At 40.7% G+C, this 21,738-nt stretch overlaps 1 long non-coding RNA gene across 1 annotated transcript in view; it reads right to left on the minus strand.

Annotated features, from left to right (window-relative positions):
- LOC133440134 (uncharacterized) overlaps nucleotides 1–21,031 on the minus strand; it is a 72,498-nt gene extending 51,467 nt beyond the window's left edge. The window contains exon 1 of the long non-coding RNA XR_009782287.1: nucleotides 20,872–21,031. This is a non-coding gene — a long non-coding RNA (uncharacterized LOC133440134). The remainder of the gene's footprint in view (nucleotides 1–20,871) is intronic.
- Nucleotides 21,032–21,738: the final 707 nt, after the last annotated feature.

The following is a 21,738-nucleotide window of genomic DNA, read 5'->3' on the forward strand; positions in this document are numbered from 1 at the left end:
CTAAAAAAAAAAACCCAGATGGAAAGTACAGTTGTGTTTTGTGTACCAGTAACGGCGTGTCCCAGGTGGTGTGATAATCTTTGGTGTGTGGTCATTAACTTGTTTCAGTGGTAGAGAATGAAACCTTGACGGACACACGTCTGTCCTCAGCATTAATAGCAACTTACAAAAACAGGCTGGGGGAAGAGAAAGACTGAAAGACACCGAAGAGAAGATAAGGCTCGTGGAAAACAGATTCCTCTTCTAGCACAAAGGTTCCAGCCTAGAGTACTTCTGAAGCAGCTCAAGTCCCACGACTGCAAATTGCCCTTAAATGCATACAGAGGCATTTAAAGGATTGTGTTTGTTCTTAATAACACACCTAAGTGTGACTATTGAAGGAGGTCAGGCCATCTAGTGCAATAAAGCCAACAGTTGTACACAAGATGTCGAGAATCTGATGGATACACCCTTTGAGAACTCAGAGGTAACGAGCCAAACAACACGCAGCCATTCTGGAGTCAAAGTAGAAAGGGAAAAAAAGGGGTTTTAAAAAAGTGAAATAAAGACAGTGTAATCTCGGTGTAATTTATTCTAAGTATGCTCAGAAAATAGAGGGAAGCTCTGTGTAGCAAAAAATGCAGTGTGGCCTGGGCTCAGAAACAAGCGCTGACGAAATGTGTAAACAGTATCTTACTATGGACAATGAACAATAACAAAACCACAGCCTGGACCCACAACTGAAGGGGTAATCACATCAGTGTTTGGCCTCTGCAGCGCCGGACCGGATGCTCCACGGCTTATTTGGCTGCTTGGACCACCTCAAACTTTTATCTTTCACAATCTCCCAGATGGATTATGGATCCATCGACTTTTCAAATCTCACTTGTGAAATTATTCTTCTATTGATTGTAGTCAATTCAGGACAAGTGAAAGAAAACCACGCAGCTTCGCCAGCTTCCATTAACAAAGCACAAACAAACAACATGTGGTCTGAGGAACGCAGGGAAGGAATGATGAGCTCTGTGTCAGGCAGAACTTTTAATGACTGTTTGAGTAAACTAAAAGCAGCAGCTTGGTGGCGTTTGGTTTTGCAAATAGAGAGCTAGAGTAATCTACACACTCACACAGAGACGGAGAGAGAGGGGCGGGAGGCATTTGGATGGCATTATGTTACTGGAGAAACAAGGGCAGACTTCTAATTCATAATTCCAACTGGCTTATGGCAATGCATGAAAATGACATTACCGTGAGCCCGAAAGTGGTATGATGTACCTGCAGTTCAAGTAAGTAAAATAATAAGTAAAGACTGTCCTACAGTAGATGGAATACAATCCTCTGCAGAACAAAAAAAAAAAAGATCTATATAAAAATGTATTAAGTACTTTTGCAAAATTTAGGAACTTTTCAAGGTTGGACATTTTCCAAGAAACTTTAGAATTAAGAAGAAAACTAATGCAAATGTTCTTATTTGCAGGTTAGTGTATTAATGGAGATTTCACTTTGGGTAGAGGGAGCTCAGGCTAATTCAACTGAATTTCTATCCGATTTGTTACTCAAATGCACAGATGATTTTCATATTCCTGCATAGAAAACGTCTAGAGGACAGTATTTTAGCCCCCCAAACATATCCAGTCAAAGTTTTAATATTACACTCTATATACAATATTGGAAAGTAAAATCTTTAAAAAAAAAACATAGATAACAACTAAATTAGATTTTATTGGAAGCTAGTTAACATCAAGTCATTTACAAAAAGGTTAGCATGGCCCTAACTAACTATTTTTCTGTTATTTTACAAAAACATAGTTTATAGTTGGCTGACTGAAGAATGATCCTCTCTTCATCTAAGCTATACATCTACCCAGTATGAACTATAAATCATTTTATCATCATACCATGTATGTATGTTAAGTCCAAACTATAATATTTCCAAAATTCCTAATGTCAACTTTCTACAGAAAAGGTTTTTCCAACATTTTTTCCAGTTCTTTACAACCTGGGAAACTATACCCTGTCAAATGTAAATCAACACGTTAAATGAAAGCAGGACAGTTTTTTTAATGCCCATGACTCACAGAAAAGCAGCACTGCATCTGGATCCTGTATTGATATGATTTTTTTTTCTGCATAGTTGTATTTTAAAGGGAATTACACACCAAACCTCCAATTATCTTGGTTTGGCCACATTTCTGATGGCTATGGTTAAAAAAATAACTGTAAAATCAGAATAAAGACTTGAAAGACAAAAGCAATCCACACTGAGTATAAATGTATAAACAAAAAACAAACATTCTTCTGTAAAAGGTTAACATTACAACAGGTAGTCTAAAAACATGGTTACAAAAATCCCTCATATTAACAGGCTTCTCTCTTAGTTTAAAGTTTCTTTATAATCATATTTCCTGGCTAATCTCGATATTGTTCACCTGATCGTATTGCTAAACGTTAACACTGATAGGAAACATTACTATGAAGCAGATAATGGGATTCCCATTTACCCTGCGTGTCACCTTTCAAGCACTTTAAACTGCACTAATTGAATGAGGAATAAAATTGTCAATAGGCAGCATGGTCATGCATGTGAACAACTAATAAATCTTGCAGGGAAACTAGGGAGTGTGGCGTCTTCAGTCTTCCACTAAATGACAAACAGACCACACTCATGCCCTTTCTCCACTCAGCTGTCTGTTAAGAGGAAACATGTGGTCTAGTGTCTCGTTTCAGGGGGAAAAGAAAAACGCGTGCGGAGGATCCCACTACAGCAGACATGTCAAAGTAGTTGAGAGTTGAGTGCTTCCCCTCTGTACCAAATTCACTTAATTCCACATTAGGGGAGGGGAAGATGCTTCACCCCCTCCCTTTAAAAATCAATCAGTATTCTGGGTCATGCCACAGCCTTTAACGAGACCTCTAACCCCTGCAGGGTTCATACCGGAGAGCGTGACAGGGATTTGTCTTGCTGCCCGTGTGCTCCGTGTCCGACACTTACAGCGTTTTTGCGTTGGGGGAGGCGTGAAGTCTGACCCTGTCCATATGCAACACAATAAATCCAGCTGAGGAGTTGAAGGTGGCCTGACCAGCATCTGACCCCGTCTCTGGAAACACGGCAACAAGCTCCAGCTGAGCCCTTCCTCCCCCGCATCCCTCCGACGAGGGGAGAAGCTGAGGATGTGCTCAAGTTTCAGGGGCAATGCCAGTGTGTAAATGAACGCGTTTACTCGCTAGGATTTCACTTCTTTTCCAAACAGTTGGAAAACCTTCTTCCTGTCGTGGCAACTGCATAGACGAGGAGGGGAGGGGGGGGCAGAATTAGCATAGCATAATTACACCAGGGAAAGATCCAGGCTCCAAGGAACAAGACATAACCTGTAATTTGCCATTGTACTCCCTGTGCAATTGACAGTTATTCTACGATACTGGAGATAAACGTCGGATTTCAGGCTGTTAGTTTAACTGATGGCACATTCAGTATGATAATAACCATGGTCTTGCATACATTGAATCTGCAATGGGTCTCCCCCATTTTCTCTACACTCTGTGGAGGTATTATGATGCTAATCTAAAAGAGATGAAAAAGAGACAAAAAATACATTTCAGTGAATTAAGATGTAAAAAAAGGGGGATTCAGTGATCTCTGGAGCTCTGAGGTGACAAAAGAGGGTATTTTCTCCCGGCTCGGCCTGAGCAAAGCAGGGTGACAAATGGACACAGACATTCTGCTGGTTGGTTCATTAAAAGCACATGGCCTAATTAAAAGCGTCTTCCTAGTGAATAGGCCGTCTTAATGCAGTAAGTGACCACTTTTTCCCACACATGTTGGCTAGAGACCAGTCAGTCAGTCTTTCCTCTTTTACATATTCAGTTTTCACATCGGAGGGGCGTAAAGTTTGGAATGTTGCAGAAAGTGTGCAGAAAGTTTGCCTGCAACAGCTCAACATCTTCACAATATATCTTTTTTTCCCTCAAAGTTGTTCTCTCACTTGATATCGGGACTTCCTTTGGATTTCATCACTGATGTACAAGTTAGTCGTAACGTGCAAATTCAGGAGACTTTCTGCCTGAGCGATACACAAGTGACTGATAAAGTAACGTCTGAAATAGCAAGTTTTACTAATTCTGAATTCAAGTCAACAACTACCAGAGAGCAATATTCTGTTTTCCAAAAATCAAGGTAAGGCAAATTTATTTGTAAAGGCCATATCACGTATAAGACAATTCAAAGTGATATACATAAAAAAAAATTATTAAAAAGTAGGAGTTTAAAAGCAGAATTAAAGAAAGGACAGACACACGTTAAATAAAATAAAACAAATGAGCTGCAAGATTAAAAGGGTTGTAGTACATTGCAGTAATTACTGAAATGCAGCAGTAAATACAAAAGGTTTTCAACCTTGACTTAAAGCAAATGAGAGTTCCAGCAGTCCTGATGTATCCTGGGAGTTTGTTTCACAGCTGAGGAGCATGAAAGCTGAAGGCTACCTCCCCGTTTTTGGTTATAACTCTGGGTACAGAAAGTAGGCGTGACCCTGACGAGCTGAGGGTTCTCGGTTCATAATGGACCAGGAGATTAGAGAAGTGTTTTGGCCTGAGACTATTCAGAGATTTATAAACCAACAGCTGGAGAGATAAAAGCGTGGACAAGTTTTTCTTGCTGAGACATCAGTCCTTTAATTTTTATTTATTTATTTATTTATTTCGTGCATGGTGGTCAATCTACACACCCATGACCGAAAAGGAGCAGGATGAAGACAAGTCTTATTTTACCTGCCCCTTATTCAATACCAAAACAAAAAGAACAGTCAATGTAACCAATATTTACAAAAATATACACTTAAATCAAACCAACCACATATATTAATAATACTGCTTAAGTCCCAGTCTATTCATGATCATATAACTTAAATATTTGATCTTTATACATTTTTTTGAACCTAAGTAAATTTGTGCATTCCTTCAAGTTATTCTGTAGAGAGTTCCACAGTTTTACTCCCACAACCGATGTACACATCTGCTTAAGAGTGGTCCTTGCATGCTGATGTTTGAAATGATATTTCCTTCTATGTTCTATATCTTCTGGATTTGAAAAAACAAACAACTGCTGTAGATTACTTGGTAATACTTTTCTTTTTGCCCTAATTGATGATATGTTCTGTAGGTGATAATAGACTGATTTCTCTACTGTCTTAATGTGACTGTTAAAATTCAGGTCCGAGTCCAGAGCCACTCCCAGATAATGCATTTGATCAATGTTTGAATTGGATTACAGTTTCCTGGTGAGATGGTTATATACACGTTTGTGTGTCATCTGCATAGATATGGTAACACATTCTATAATCTTTCATAATCTGAGCTAGTGGGAGCATACAGAATAGATATCAAACAACAGAAGCCCCAGAATTGAACTTTGGGGAACTCCATGTTATTTTTTCCAGCTCTGATTTGTAGTTACTTAAAGACACAAAATATTCCCCATCTTTTAGATAGGACTCCAACCAGGTAAGTGCTGAGCCACAAAGTCCCAAACAGTTCTTCATCTGGTCTATCAAAATGTTTTGGTCAACCGTGTTGAATGCAGCGCTGAGATCCAGTAAGACCAAGGCTCAACGGTTCCCACTACCCGTATTGGAGCGAATCTAATTTAGGACCTTTACTAGAGCCGTCTCAGTGCTGTTGCATGGCCATTTACCTGACTGGAAGACATCAAAACAGGAGGTTTGATACAGACCTACAGGACTGTCTCAGGAAATTTGAATATTGTGATAAAAGTCCTTTATTTTCTGTAATGCAAAAATGTAATACATTCTGGATTTATTACAAATCAACTGAAATATTGCAAGCCTTTTATTATTTTAATATTGCTGATCATGGCTTACAGCTTAAGAAAACTCAAATATCCTATCTCAAAAAATGTGAATATTCTGGGAATCTTAAACTGTAAACCATAATCAGCAATATTAAAATAATAAAAGGCTTGCAATATTTCAGTTGATTTGTAATGAATCCAGAATGTATGACTGTTTTTTTTTTTTTTTTTTTTTTAAATTGCATTACAGAAAATAAAGAACTTTATCACAATATTCTAATTTTCTGATACAGACCTATAGGTGTTCATCGGTGACCTGTCTGCATTATTCTTTTTCAGAAGCGGCTTAATGAGAGCTATTTTTAAGCACTGAGGAACAATACCTGAAAGTACAAGATCTGAGGCCATACAATGGCCTCAATACACTTTAAAATGTATTTTGTTTTTTAAAGTCTGTTGGCAGAGCATTAAGGCAGCAAGTGGTGAAATTCAAGTGATGTTTGATGTCATCAAGGTTCTTATGAGTAGGGGTGGGTTAAAAATATCGATATATCGATATACATGTGTAGGAACGATTATCGATACATAAATCCAAATATCGATTTAAAAAAAAAAAAAAATGTAATCCCGATTTTTTTTTCCCCCCGTTTTATCACCCAGTGCTCCTTGCTAAGTCAGTCCTGGGAATTGCTCCCTCTACCAAGCCCGGGAGGCCCTACACTGAGCTCAAGTCTCCTCCTTAACCTGAGGAGTGAGCAGGCCGCTTCTTTCCACCAGTCAGGGTGAGGCTTCTCTGGCCGGACATAGCGATGGAAGGATCACGTTATTCCATTATTGTAATTAGAATATCGAATCGGAAATCGTATCGTCTTGGGACCTAGTGTATCGGAATCGTATCGGGAGGTCAGTGATGATACCCAGCTCTACTTATGAGTGTGTGGAAAAAAATGTATCATGGTTTCCCTCAGTGGACACATAATCAGGTTTATCCGTCAAGCACTCACATGTATTCAGTAGTTGCCATATTTTTATTAAAACAGACTTAAAATATTTAATAAAAGACAAAAAAGAAAAATTGTCCCAGTTAACCATTAACGGTGGAGTAGCGAGACCACCGTGAGGAAGAAACTGCCCCGCTGTATTTTAAAAGAAATCCATCTCTATGTTCATAATCAAACCTCGACTATATTATACCACAAGACTCTCAAGCCAAAGGAGCTTTTTCTGTAAAATTAACCATGCTAGTGGACAGCTTTTCTTGTACAATTAAAATCCAACAAATATTTATATTCCAATTAATTGTGCATCACACTTTCCTTTAACATTTCAGTGTTCCATCTTTTCTACCATCTGCTAGCAGGCGGTGTTATCTGACCTCTCAGAAGATGCTAAGTTTGTCGTATGTATGTGTTACTGATCCAGGATTCAGTTGTAATCCTGGAACATTGTAAGGCGGGTGCGGCGAGCTTTGAGTCTACTTCTATATGGGCGTTTTTAGTTTATGTACAGATAATCAGCAGAATATCAGCATATTCAGCGGTGCGTGTTCTCCATTCCTTAGGTTCACTGTGAGCAGCTTCAACACCTACAAATCTGGGCTTGTGCGGCTGTCTGCATCGTAAGGACAACGCTACTGTACTAGTGCATAAATCTGAACATCACAGCCGACGAAAGACCAGTCAGCTGAAAACCAGCTGAGTCTTTAGTTCTTCTCATTCACAGCATTTTTGACTGGAGTACAAGTTGGTGAGAGACCACAATGACTCCTGAACAGTGGCAGTACATTTGCCTATTTTTTTAAAAGGAAATATTTAATTTAAAATCAGTTTCAGAATTACACAGCAAGTCTTTAAAATTTCAAGAAAATATAGTCTGGTATATTCTTTATATTTAAAATATTCAATGCCTGTTGAAAACACATTTGAATGAAGACCTAAAGGAATCCAAACTGTTGTACAGTATCCGCATTTTAACTGCTATCAACTGAGCAAAAAATGAATAAAATAACTTGTTTGTAGGTCTTCTTACACTCTACCTTTCCCTTTACATAATAGCTTAAAGTCTTGGAGAATATTGGCAGACAAAGGCGTGCACCAGTGTCTAGGGGTGGAGGGGAGCAGTATTGTATCTGACTGCAGCGCGGTAGTAAAAAGGGATTACTGGAATGGGAAGGTGGTGACCTCATAAAAGATGGGAATATTTTGATCTTTGCAGTTGAGAAGACAATGGATGGTAGAAATAAGTGTTTGAGTGACAGAATGCGCACCTGTAGTCACCCAAAAATATGCCTGTAAATTCTTCATTGCTTGGAGCGTCGTGCTAATTTTACCGGGAATCTTATATTAATTGGCACCAAAAAAGCAGAGCAGTCGTGACTTGGCATGGTGTGAGCACGAGTGAATTCTCTGTGCCGTAGCCTTGAGCCCCGGACCTCCAGACACTCAGTCCTCCTGGTACCTGTAGCTGCAGGCCAACACTAATGCAAACCTTGTTTTGCTGGAGGGCTACTGTCAGCCTCAGACATGGCCTGAGTGTTAAAGTGTGTTTTACCTGCGCTCATTCCCGTCACATCCTCCTGCCATTCAGTTGTGACATTAAAGCAACAGTGTGGTCTGGGTTTTTGTTTACCCTCGCAGTTTTCATGCCGCCAGTCACCAGAAACCGTCCCTCAGGGGGAGAGGATGGAGATGGGCAGGAAGCAGTGAAGTGAGGGATCAAACAAGGAGTCATGCCTTGGAAAATGCAAGCGGAGTGTGTAACCGAGTGGGAGGAGTGTTGCTGTCTTTCACTCTGACCCCCTCTTCCTCTTTCTCCCTCCCTCCCTCTGTGGAAATAAGTTTACAGGCTCGGAGTAAATTAATGAACATGTTTCACCGCCTGAAGCACTCATCCACGTCATTGCACGGCACACGCACAAATGCATACACAGACACTTATGCTAACTTGTCTTCCGTGAAGAACTTGACCCTTTTTATCTTCCGCAGCTATATCATCAGCAATATAATTCTTCTTCAATGACTTCCACATACTTTTTCAACGAGCAAAGCCACTACAACCCAAAAATCCAAATACAAGGTCAGTTTCACTCTTTTTTTTTTAAATCACTTCAAAAGTAAGAGACAACTGCACGATTGATGAAACACTTTCCTTTGCAGCCGGCCACACAGTATACTGCACAAGTTAATTTAAGTCCTCAAACTATAACAATTCTATTGCTATTGCTATTTGATTTACATTTCATCAGTTGCAGTTATTCAGGTTCCATACCCAGATATGGAGGTTTGCTGTTTTGCTTACAAACAGTAATCCAAAAATGACAGTAGTCATGAAAAACAAGCAATATTTTTATGGAAATATGTAACAGTAAATCTTTCCTGTGAAGACGTAACTGCTGGCTGCCACCAAAAGACTTTTATACACACAGATTTTCAAAGGCAAACACACAATACTTTTTCTTTTTTTTTTAAAGATTATCAGTTTTATTTGCAGTGTGTGCAGAGCCACGATGACCCAGAAAGCACACGGCACACTAAAAGATACTATTCACAAAAGAAATACATGTGTATACATTTCTTTGCATCAGTGCTAAAATATTTAAGACACTCATGCTGCATCTATGAAAACCTCATTTTCCCTAATCTCTCGTACACACCCACCCACAACTGCAGAAGTGAGTCAACACAGCTAATAAACCAACAGATACACACACTTGTTATTGGAGTGGAGGAGTTCAGGGTACTGGAATGAGAGGAGGAGGAGGCAGTGGTGGTGTGTTGTACTCACCTTGGACTAATGCCCAGTAGAGATTCATATAACATTAACACCCTCCTCCCCTCTGCTCTCCCCTCCCCACAACCTCCTCAAAAACCGCTTTAAAAATAGTCCCAACTAGATGGAAACAAGCCTGGAGTTCTGAGAAATGGAAGTAAATGACCAAGCAAAGTGTAGGCGGGCAGACTTATCTCACACGGCGTCCAAGCCAAATATTCGCTGCACATATGGTGACCACTAAAACATACACAAGTAATCGCGTGAGAGATTAAGTACGGTCTGAAAACGACCCATATTTGGCCTGAAAAGCACACACAGGTAAAACACTTCATGCACGCAGGGGGATTCACAGTTAAAACTTATGAGCAAAAGCACAACCCATTCCAAGTTTAACACATTCCAGATTTAAGCAAGAATGTATGCAGAGTCTTAGCAGAAAATCGGCAGCAATTTCTTGCTGAAAAGCAAAGATTGTATTTACAAACGATCCTATAGGAGGTCCAAAACAGTTCAGAATCCAGACCAAGTAAACAATGATTGAACTTTTTAACCAAACTTGAACTTCTGCTGCCCAGTAAAAGAATGAAGAGTGCGTATAGGGATCAGGGGAGCGGCTCTTCAAAAGACAAACTTAAACAGCGCTGCCAGTTTTGGACAGTTTGGAAATGATGTGCGGTTCTGAACCTCAGTACACTGGCTGTGTCAACGGCTGGACGGCCAGGGCCCATTTCTATTTCAAAACAGACATGATAAATATGACAGGAAAAAGAACATTTTATGTTAATGGTTCAAGAAATGTAAATATATGAACACCTCAGCTAAGCAAGATGAGTGCATAGAGAGCAGGGATGAAGCAGAATTGGGTTTTACAGGTGAATCAAGCAGCTTTGAACCACAAGACGAAGGTGTTTAAATTTCTTCAAAAATAAGAGTTACAGAACGTGTTGAGCTTGAATTATGTTTATTTGGAATAAATACTTGCCTGTCCTTATTCTAGTTTAAGTTATCAATCCAGATAACCAAGACTAATGAATGAAAAAAAAAAAGCAAATGACATCCCAAAAGCAGCTAAAAACAGTTGGTCAACCCCCCTGCTTCTGCCACTATTATCAAAGTTTGCAATAAACACAACATCTGACCAGTACTTTGTCCCCGCTTATAATTAAATCATCACTAACGGTAGCAACTAAAACCTTGAATTGTCCCCTTAAGCACTAAACAACTCAAACACAAATGTCCAACTCAAAACCCTCCTTCTACAAAAGAAACATTAACCCCGTCCAGTCAAAATAATAAGAAACTCAAACTTCGACTCCAGGGTTTTTCTTAGCTCAGTTTAAGAGTTGGTTAGTTCAATCCAGAAAGTAAGATAACTCAAGACTCCATGCTGGATTTTAGTGCAAACCTCCACAAACAAACTAAGAAAAACAAGTCTGTTTATCATCTTTCCCAGAGTTCATTCCAGCAGTCACTTACAATATTACTAATCTTATTTACACAGTAGCTCCTCTTGGTACCGGCCAATCGGACACCAGCCAGATGTACGATGTTAAAACCTTCATAAAGCAGATGACGACAGTCCAATGAAGCAATAAATTGCTTCCATCCAGAGTAAATCCAACATTATGACATTAGGAGATGCACTATTTGTACAGATCTCATGACATCGTGGAGTGAAGGGAAAAAAAGTCCCTTAAGGTCAATAAGTGATGAGAAATCCTCTCTACAGACAACACATGGGCCAACTCAAAGGTTTTTTTTCACACCAGGACTGGATGACTGTGACACGTACTTGAGCAAAGGGGTCGCTATAAAACATCAAAATTAGGTGCTGAAGGAAATGCACTTTTTCATCACCCTTGAAGCAATTCACTCTGTGCCAAAAAAAAAAAAAAATAGGTATAGACTTTCAATACTCAGTTACACACACTGAATGTAGACAGTGCAGGTTGCTGTACAACTGTACATAAAGTCAAAGGAGCAAATCTTACATAGTTGAACTGCAAATTCAACCAGGAGACATATATTGTAGTCAAGCTCAAAAAGAGGAAAACAGTTTAGACAATTTTTTCACCCGTTTCCCGATGAGAAAACAGGTGATGAAGGATGGTGGTAAATTAATATAAATTACTTGAATCGTTATTGTCAATTCTGCTGTGTAGGCGAGTGTGTGTGTTTGGGTGTCAAGTTACTATATTAGGTTTAAAACCCTTTTGGGAAAAAAATAACACTATCACAAGTACAAAGATGGGAGGCCAGAAGCTTGGAAGAGAAAAAAAAAATATTGGAAGAAAGTGGATCTTCACAAGTCTGTTCGAGACAAGGACAAACACTTCATCTAGCCTTATTAAGATATTTGAAATATGTTTCTTCAGCAGAAAATAACTTCATTAAAAAAAAACCCAGCACACTCCAGATCAGCAGGTCTTAAAAAAAAACAAAAAACACTTATTTCAAATGGCAGCAAAAGCAAACCATCCAGCTTTAATAGGAAACCTGCACAACAACAAAGATTTACAAATAGCCAGCAGGGAAACTTAAGGTTTATTTCCTCTGTATAATTCATGAACTTTGTGTGTTGTGTATATTTAACTTTTATTCCAGCTCTTATTCAATAAAATAACTAATTTTCTACCACAAAAAAGCTGCTCCAGTAACCAAAGACAGGCTGCTGGGATTTTACAGACAAATGTGATGCACATGTTGCCTGACAATAAATCATTCATTGCCAAACTGTCATTCCTTCTCATGTTTGAATTTAGCATTTTAATCCTGCTGCAAGCACAAAGCAACAAAAATTATGTTAGTTGATAAATAAAAGGCTTCAAATAAACCCAGTGATCATCGATATCTGCAGGCCATGCCTCCTACAACGGCAACAGGCCCCGGAAATCCACCAAGGAGCACTTTGTTTCTCAAGAAATGCATGTTTATTACTTCACTACTACTACTACTACAAAAAAAAAACAAAAAAAAAAACACCACGCACAAACAAGCTAAGGTAACATGAGTTAAATTTGCCTTCCATTAATCATTCATGCTAATGTTTTTACAGGAGGCTAAAATTATCACTATCCATCCATACAAGGAAGTACCGTAACTACAAACTTAAAATGAGTGTTTAGTATAGTTTCCAGTCAGGTAGAAGGCCAAGTCCACATGACGACTCCAGCAATAACACTGATAGAAATCTGTATGACTGGGTTCATTTTTAAACTATAGATGTTTTAACACAAACGATATCGTAGAAACCTTACAACATTTAAACGCACAACGATTATTTCACCCACTCCAAGCCTGCGCTTCACATCGTTTCCTTAATATCGTTCATGAGTCAGTGAACATCTTTCCTGCAGCATGCTGAAGACCTTTTCTATCCATCAACTGCAAATCTAAAAATAAAAAGGGTTCCAGGTTACTAGAGAGAGGTTTTTGCACATCAGGTGTTAGCAATACACCAGAGAAGGCTCTGCTGAAATAAGATGCCTGGTGTAGCAGGATAGGTAGTTAATTTGTTCAATTACTGAGATCGTGTACATTTGTTTGTTTGTCTTGGGTAAATAAGTGTTTTTCTCCTGGCAACTCTTCCCACAAAAGAGCCAAACTTGTTCGTACTGTCATGGAGATGGACGTTTAACATGTTAGCTGGGGCACATGCAGCTCTTGAATTCTCTGCAATCCCTCTGGGTGATGCTCGGTCTGACCTTGGAGTGAACTGGTGGAAAGAGACTTGCAACCATCTCAAGGGTTTCCATTTGTGAATAATCCGCCTTATGTGAAAAGAGAAATGGAGATCAAGTTTTATTAGAAATGAGCTTGTAACGCTTCTCAACGTGAGGGGCAGCATCACTTTTCCAAGATCAGTGACGAGCTGACCGCCGACTGCTCAGTCCTCAATTCCTCTTTATTCCAATGAAAGCAGGAAGGATGTGCTTTGTTTTTCACACTGCTTATACATTTAAAGCTCCTTTTTTCCCTCTTTCTTTCTTTCTTTTTTTAAATCAAATAGAATGGTGCAGTTTAATTATCGCATTTTGTTCATCTTAGGCTATAACCTAATTTTAAGACCTCTGTGAACCAGATTTTTATTAATCATATTTTGATTTGAGAAATCGCACAACTGAAACGAGACTAATTTTCTCTGCTTTGCAGTAACTGCATCAGCTTTGTTTTCTCTCAATTTCATCATTCCATCTGTTGGAAAATTGCAGTCTCTGTCACTTCAGGCTGCATGTGTGATGACACACTAATGATACACAACCAAAACGTGACAACTACCTTTTGTTTTTCTCTTGAGCAGACAAGCTCCAAATCATGACCACATGTATCGCAATCAGAATCAGGCGACCTTCGTCGTCATTGTGCACATGTGACGGTGCAATGAGGATAGAAGTTCTGCTCCTGTTTGCTACATTCAATAAATACATACAATCATAAAAGCAGTTCTCATAATATGTATGAGATGCAGCAAGTGTAAAATAAAAAAGGTGCCAGTCAGTAACAACTTCTTCTGTCGAAAAGAAAACAAAAGGCACCTCTACAGAATGTTCTGAGAGCGTACACCAAATCAAAGACGGACGGGGAAAGGCTCTGGTTGTCTTGTAGGGCTTTCCAGGGAAATAACTTCTGGCACGAAGATGGATGGTTACATTTCCTCCCGAAGAAACAGCCGTTGGTTTGGAGGAAATAGGAGAGTAACTGGCTGTTAGTACAAGCTGTGATTGCCACTGTGGCTGAACAGGCAAAGAAAATAACTTTGCTAACTGAAACAAAAACTTCACAAATTGGAAATCCAAGAGAAAAGATCATTACTGCGCTGCCCACACTGTTGGAGTGAAAGCCAATCCCTGTGAAATGAAGCACAGAAAAGGCACCCAAAAATGACGGAAATGAAAACTACACATCTGATGCTATTAAACAGCAATACAGATATAAATCAAACACCGTGCTGATATAGCACTGCTCATATTGAACATTTCAGACCAGAATTCGAGGATATTGATAAATATAAAAAAGGCCAAGTAAAAAAGGTACTTGACACATGTTTCTAAGTAAAGATGTCAAAACTGCCTGACTGAACAGTATCCCAGTACTGTTGAGATCGCTGACTGGCATATATGCGACAAACTAATCTAACTGTCTATTAATGATAATAGGGTGAGTTGTGGTTATATTCTGCACTTGACCATCAGGACAAAAGTCTCCCAAGTATGAGGAAACTCCACCAAACAGCCTAAACACCTCAAATGTTGGATGTCAGAAGCTAACCCAACAACACGCTTGAAAACATAATGCAACACAACTCTATAAGCTGAAGATTTTGAAGCGAAAGATCTGCAGACATCATCACAGGATGCAGGGAAGAGTTGTTTAAGCATTTCTGATTTATGTTTTTGAATTCTCTCACTATGCGAGCAAAACGCTGATCATCCATTGCAAGACAAAACCAGCTGCAGTCAAGTGTATTCTGACAGATCTGCAGACCTTTAGCCAACATGTGAATATTGTGACAAATCCACCTTTACAACTACAGATAGCTGGTCGTTTGTCCTGCTTATAACCTTACAATTATTTATCAATTGTGCCTGAAATGCTTAGCTGCCCTCGACAGGCTCATGTCTGTTGTGCACTACAGAAAAGACCTGCATGCACCTCTATTTAAAAATAAGTAAAAAATAAATAATACACCAACGCTTCAGCACAAGATGATGATCTGAACATTGAAATGCTTCCAAATAGCAGCAACAACTCAGATGAAGGTGTCAGTTTATGAAGTGCGAAGTACAGTGAGCAACAATCGATGCAGATCTGAGTTCAGTAGTTCAAAAAATAAAAAAGTCGTGAGTCAATGGAAAGCTTTAGTATTGCTGCTTACGGAAAGTCTTTACAAACGTAATTAGAGACCAAATTAAACTTTTAGAATCTTTATGATATCAATTTAAACCAGTTTTAACATTCAGTTTTGGACATGTTTAGATGTTACATTTCGTGCCTCATCATAACCTGCCAAAGTTTTCAGCTTTGCATTGTTCTGTGTCGTATTCAGTTAAGCCAAGGTCTTCCCACATGTCCTAATCAGCATTTGTTTCTTGTACCAGATCTTCCTCCTCTGTGCTGCGGCTCCAGTTGCAGTTTCTTTTTGTTTTTTTTCCCCCCTCCCAACATTATATTTGTTCTCTGTCCAGCTCCGACACAAACATCGAACTGCATTCCTAAAAACAGCTGAATGGAACAACGGTGACTAAGCTGCTTGTGGCGGCGATGAACCCTCACAAAAGGACGCAGCCACACAACTGGCCGGCTCTTTGTACAGGGTACAAAACTCGGGCTTGGCTTACTGAAGGGATTCATTTAGAGCAAGCATCAGTAAATACTCTATAGTTAGCGTTGCAAAGAGCTGGAACATTGCTAGCAGATTTCCTGAAACTTTCCATGAAAAGTTAAAGTTTGGAAATATTCCAGTTTGACATCAAATAGTGTACTCTGAATCGTTCTGTAGAATAATATCAGGAAAAAAAATTACAATTCATATTATCATGAGATTTACTGACCAGATAGCTATTATATCACACCTGTGAGTTACACCTTTCGCAACATAGATTGAATATATTTATCCAAATATCAAACCGGTAATTGGATATAGCCCTTGGGCTCAGGTATCGTATCGTGTGCAGGAATTTAAAGACTATCTGTGCGTCTAATAGACCAATGGAGAGGGTAGATATTCAAATAAATTTGCACTACATCTCTTTTTTTTTTTTTTTAAATCAGCTGATCAACTTTGAAATTTCCAGGGTTTCTGCAACCCAATACATATAATATGCATTTATCTTTTATAGTAAACATCGTCCAAACCGGAAAACAAACTTTGTTAGTCTCATGATTCTTCACCTTCGCCAAAAATGATGAGACGGGGACAATCTGTACCAGACAGTGTGACTGGCTAATGATTTCCGAGATCTGGCTACAATTGGAAGCGATCAAGAGATCATTTGGGGAAAGAAAACTTTATTTCAGACCTGGAGTTGATCAGCCACTTGCTGGTATGTGTATCAACGAGTTATTTACAGAGACACATTTCCTTATTTTAGATGCTTTTTACATCAAACTAAGTATTTAAAACGAGAATAATAATACTGCAGAGGTTCATGCTACCGGGTGTGAGGGCTTTAAAATAAGCGGGATTCTGAGGGTTGCTGGCGATGCTGCTGTATGGGAGTTCTGGAGAATCTTTGTGCTTTGTCATGAGATAATAACCTTTGAAAACGATGAAAATCCATCCACATGCGAAGCCGCGCGAGACACTTGATCACTTGAAATGTGCTTGAAAAACAGCGAGGATTCATATATAGATGATTCATTTTCTTCTAAAACAGATCCTTTTGTATTTGTGCCACTTGCAAGCTGCCCTGTGGGTAGCATGCATGGCATCTTATGCCGCACAAATCAAAGTGCGTGTGTGTGTGTCAAACACTGAATAAAGGATAAATATTCTGTACTCTAACTGTAAGGGCAACTGTACAAGTATTACTCAGACTGCAGCAGACAGACCTTATATGTCTAACATGGACTGGCATGAAAAACAAACAAAAACAAGTCTATGGGTTTAAAACTTCAACATTATTTGATGGCACATTACCATCTCTAAGAATAGAAATAAGTATCAGGCAATCAGTTGATTTTGGAAGTGAACGTGAAAAACTCCCCACTAATTGCTGGACACCTTCCTCTGTACCTCATGAAGCACATTATCAAAGCCCCGTTCACTGTTCCTGCTGCGCTGCTTGTGGCTTCGGCGGGTTAGCGAGCTCAGCCCCAAGTCCGTGTTCGACAAGGGGTTAATGTTTATGAAGAACAGCTCTGTGAAGCCACGGGAAGACAGCCAGTCTGGACGAGCGGACCGAAGCCTGTACCGGGGCCAGTTTGTGGTCTCTCGCCTCCTCCTTCCTCTTGCCTGCAGCCTTTCACTGAACTCCAAGGTTTACCTCCCAAAATTTACACGCTCATCAGATGGCTGTAATTTCCAGTGCCGGACTAACCACACTGGGACCACAGCGGGGATATGACTGCTCGCCTGTTTTTGGAGTCAAACCTAATTACAAGTCTGCAGAGGATTCACATTGGGCCATTGTGCAGAAAGGCTGTCATGTACTCGCTTAACTTCCAGCAAACTGCACTAATAAAAAGGTGAAATAGATGCTACAAAACTGGCACCATCTATTACTGTACATCTGTATCACAGTCGATTCATAAATAAACTTTAAAACTCATGCAGGGTCTAATACCTGGGAGATCAGAAACGGAAAAATACTTGGGGAAAGAGAGAGGAGTGAACCACTTATCATGCTGCAGGTCTGCTTGCCGCGCTTAACCTATGCATTTCAAATGCTTCATGCAACATGTTTATGTGATTTCTTAATGCTTCGGCCAAACGGGGCCAGACCTGAGGCCAAGCTCTGGTGGTCTCAGCAGATAGCCTGGCCTGGCCTGTGCTGTGTCAGTCGAGCATTATGGATGGTGGGGAGTTTGTGGGGCTGACAGGTAATAATTCACTCCCCAGGGGTCCAACACCCTTCACTGGTTACAACGCAACCAGCCAAGAACGGGTGGGGGGGACAGGGAGAAAAAGCCTTGAAGCTCACATCCTCATAACCCCCACCCACCTTCCATCATGCCCTTCAAGACGCTGGCTGGCTCCACAGTTGCCACGGGAAACCAGCCATTATCAAAATGAAATATGAGGTGCCACAGGCCGCTGCTGCTCTCAGGTGCAGGGCCAAACAAAGTCCCGTATGTCGCAGGCGAGGGGGGGAGATTAACTGTTGCTTCCTGAGGCATGGTGCTGCACACACACCTTCGTTAGACATCAGTAGTTGGAAGTGTGCTTGAAATCTGAAACACTTTATAAAAATCTGAGCTGTTAAGGTGGCACAACAATAGCCCGAAATATTTCATCAAGCTCTATCAAGTTCAACCGAGTTCACAGTGGGGGGAAATGAGCATGAACGCAGCAATTCTGCAACTTTAAGTGCGCGTCGGCATTTAAATTAAATGTATCTTCATTTGTTCCACTGAAATTCTGCTTTTTTTTTTTCCTCCTCAACAATCCGAGCTGCAAAATAAGGCTGTGTGTGTGTGTGTGTGTGTGTGTGTGTGTGTGTGTGTGTGTGTGTGTGGACTTTATACGCAACTATGTTGAGATATTGAGCACTTTATCTTGATGATGAAAATGGAAATGGGCTAGCTGAATGTCCCCTAAGGGCCACAGCCCTCAGCCTCTGGTTAGGAACCTATTTCAACCATCATTACCCTGAGGACCATTAGGAGGATGCCATCTGCACACGCGGGGCCCCTTCCATCGGGCCCTCTTGTCATTTCAAACTAAAAGCAAAACGGCAAAATGGAAATCGGAAATAAAATTACACACTGGGCTAAATGCACCATTAACCACGCTAACAAAGCGACAGACCTACCGGGGCATGAGAGTGGGAGCGGGACGAAAAAGAACAATTTTCAGCCGTGATGACAAATGAATGCATTCCCAATGTTTTGCTCTGCCTCACATTTATGACTGTACCTCGGCCGTCAGCGGAATGACTTTCCTAATGGCTGCGAGTAAAAACTGAGGAAGAGCTGCTTGATTGGGAGTGTGGGCACCCACCACAAAGGGAGGGCCGAATGCAAATTTGTATGCACTATTGATGGCAGCGGCGAGTGCAGACAGGAATGGGGCTGCGCGGGAGCATCACTCGTCCTGCACGGAGGCAGCACCTATCCTTGTCAGCAACCCAGATACATGTCAAACTGAATAACCTGAATCCCCTCTGCAACATCCTCTGAGCAGCAGAGTGCCAAGTCACTGTACAACTGCGGTAAGAAACCACAAGCCATTAGTACCCCCCCTCTTTTCCCCCCCATCCTATGATATCACTGCAGCAGCTGAGAGGAGCAGGGACAAAAGCAAAACCAAAGAAAGTCACAAGATCTGACCACACTGTCTCCACTTAAACATCTGACTGTTTGGACCGCAGAGTGCATGATGTTTGGCTCTAAACAACAAAACAAGTTGTGCATTCTGAATCTGTAGATTCGCCCGTTCAACCAGGGCAAAGCTGAACATGCATGTCCTCAAATGCCTTGCAAAAACTGTTGCAAGTTTCTGGTCAAATAAGAGCAAAAACAAAAACAGGATCCAGGGGCCCTGGTTAGGCAAGAGGGCACGCGAGCATGAGTTTGGTAGGGGCCAAACTAAACTGAAAACTAGTGGTGTAGTCTTGTCTCCGTTTGTGCATTGGCAAGATTTATTTACTGTTGAAATTTTCTTAGCCCCAACTGAAACTGAACACCCGCTGAGGGAGATGAGGGAGCTAATGCACAACAGGCTGAGACAAATCAGAGACCCGTATTTTCTACAGAGAGAAAAAAGGGGCTCAAGAGCAGCTCGGAGCATCAATTTCAACATAAATAACCACCAGCGGCTCTCCGGCATGTTTTCCCCCCCGAAGATTCCTGCAGGTTTCAGATCTCCGTGCACGGTGGACTGATCCAATGCAGAATGCTGAGAAACTCTGCGTGCAGGAGCACAAACCTGTTACAACAATGAGCTCATCTTTTTTTCTTCCTTCCCCCTTTTTCTTTAATTTTTATCTCAGAATTTGGCTCTAAGATCAAACTGCAGATGAAGTCAGCATGATTTAGGGAGAAAAACGCAAAGCGCAAAGGGAGAAAAACGACCAATGTGACAGAAGTCCCGCAATTACCGTTTTATATTACACTTATTTGTGTCATCTGCGTGTGGAAGGACTGCAAACTGTTCGCTGCCTATTTCACACGAATGCATCTAATGTAAATAAGTTTAAATGGCAAATAAACCAGCATCTAAATCCAATCAATGTTCCAGGCAAATTGCCACTTAAGTTACGGGGCAATAACGATGTCTGATTTAATTTGGCATGAACTACTGACACAAAATGTATTTCGTAAAAAATCGTCTGTTAAGACAAAAAGGGGAGAAAATCATCATCAGCTGGTAGATTTAACATTTCTGCTTTTTACGCACAGTGCAGTCTCAAACACAACCGTGCATGGCGATGGAAAAACCAGGGGCTTCTCTGGAGCCAAAAACACAACTTGGCGAGAGTTAAGCACCAATTTAAACTTCAAACTTCAAACTGTGAATAGCGGCTTTCATGCAGCTGGAGAAACCTCTCTCTCCTCTGTGACAAAGTTACGGCATCAAGACCTCTAATGAGCAAAGTGATCACAGCTGCGACGGCGCAGCTCCGGCTGCAACAAGCAAGCCCGTCATTTCTTACCGTGCTCTTTCCCGTCTCCCCACTTCCACTGAGAAAAAAAAATTCTTGGGTTTAAAGGTGGCACAGACGAGACAGGTAGGAAAAAAAAAAGTGAAACGCGGAGTTGGTAGTTTTGAGCGTATTCCCAGAGCGCCGGCGTGGAGGACAGGCGCCCCTTCACTGCTGTGACAGCACTGGAACCAGTCCGACTGAAAATCACAACACTCTGGCAGCCGCGCAGGCCACGCCCCCAGCCGGAGACTGGCAGCCGTCTCGACCAATCACGCGGCGGGAAGAGAATGTACTGGCTTCTGATTGGTTAATGCTTTCAATATGCTCCACCTGAAAGGCTGATTTATGGTTCCGCGTTAAATCGACGCAGAGCCTACGCCGAGGGTACGGCGTAGGGTACGCGGCGACGGGTACCGTAGGCTCTGCGTTGGTGTAACGCGGGACTATAAATCAGCCTTATCGCGGCTCACTTTTCTTCCAGATGTTAAATGCCTGCACAATAAAACCCCTGCAAATCCAGCGGGCCAATCAGAGCGCAGGACGGGGATTTAAACACGCACGCAGTTCGATTTTATGGGAGGTCTATTTAAACGACTATGAAACTGCATCAGTTACATTATTCTCTTGTAAATCATATTGTGCCATACCAAATAAACACATCTATGGTTCATCTGTAATCATTTTACATATTTGGAGCAAAACAAAAACAATACAAAATGTAAAATGTAAAATTGTCCCTGTAAAATTGTAAACAGGTTGTGTTTATTTTTATTCAGAACTGTCCCTTTTTCTTTTCATTTCTTTTCTTTTCTTTTCTTTTCTTTTCTTTTCTTTTCTCTCTCTACCTCAAACTGCTGCACCTTAAATGTTTATACT

The sequence above is a fragment of the Cololabis saira genome, chromosome 3 (genome assembly GCF_033807715.1).
Source record: "Cololabis saira isolate AMF1-May2022 chromosome 3, fColSai1.1, whole genome shotgun sequence".
NCBI classification, from domain to species: Eukaryota; Metazoa; Chordata; class Actinopteri; order Beloniformes; family Belonidae; genus Cololabis; species Cololabis saira.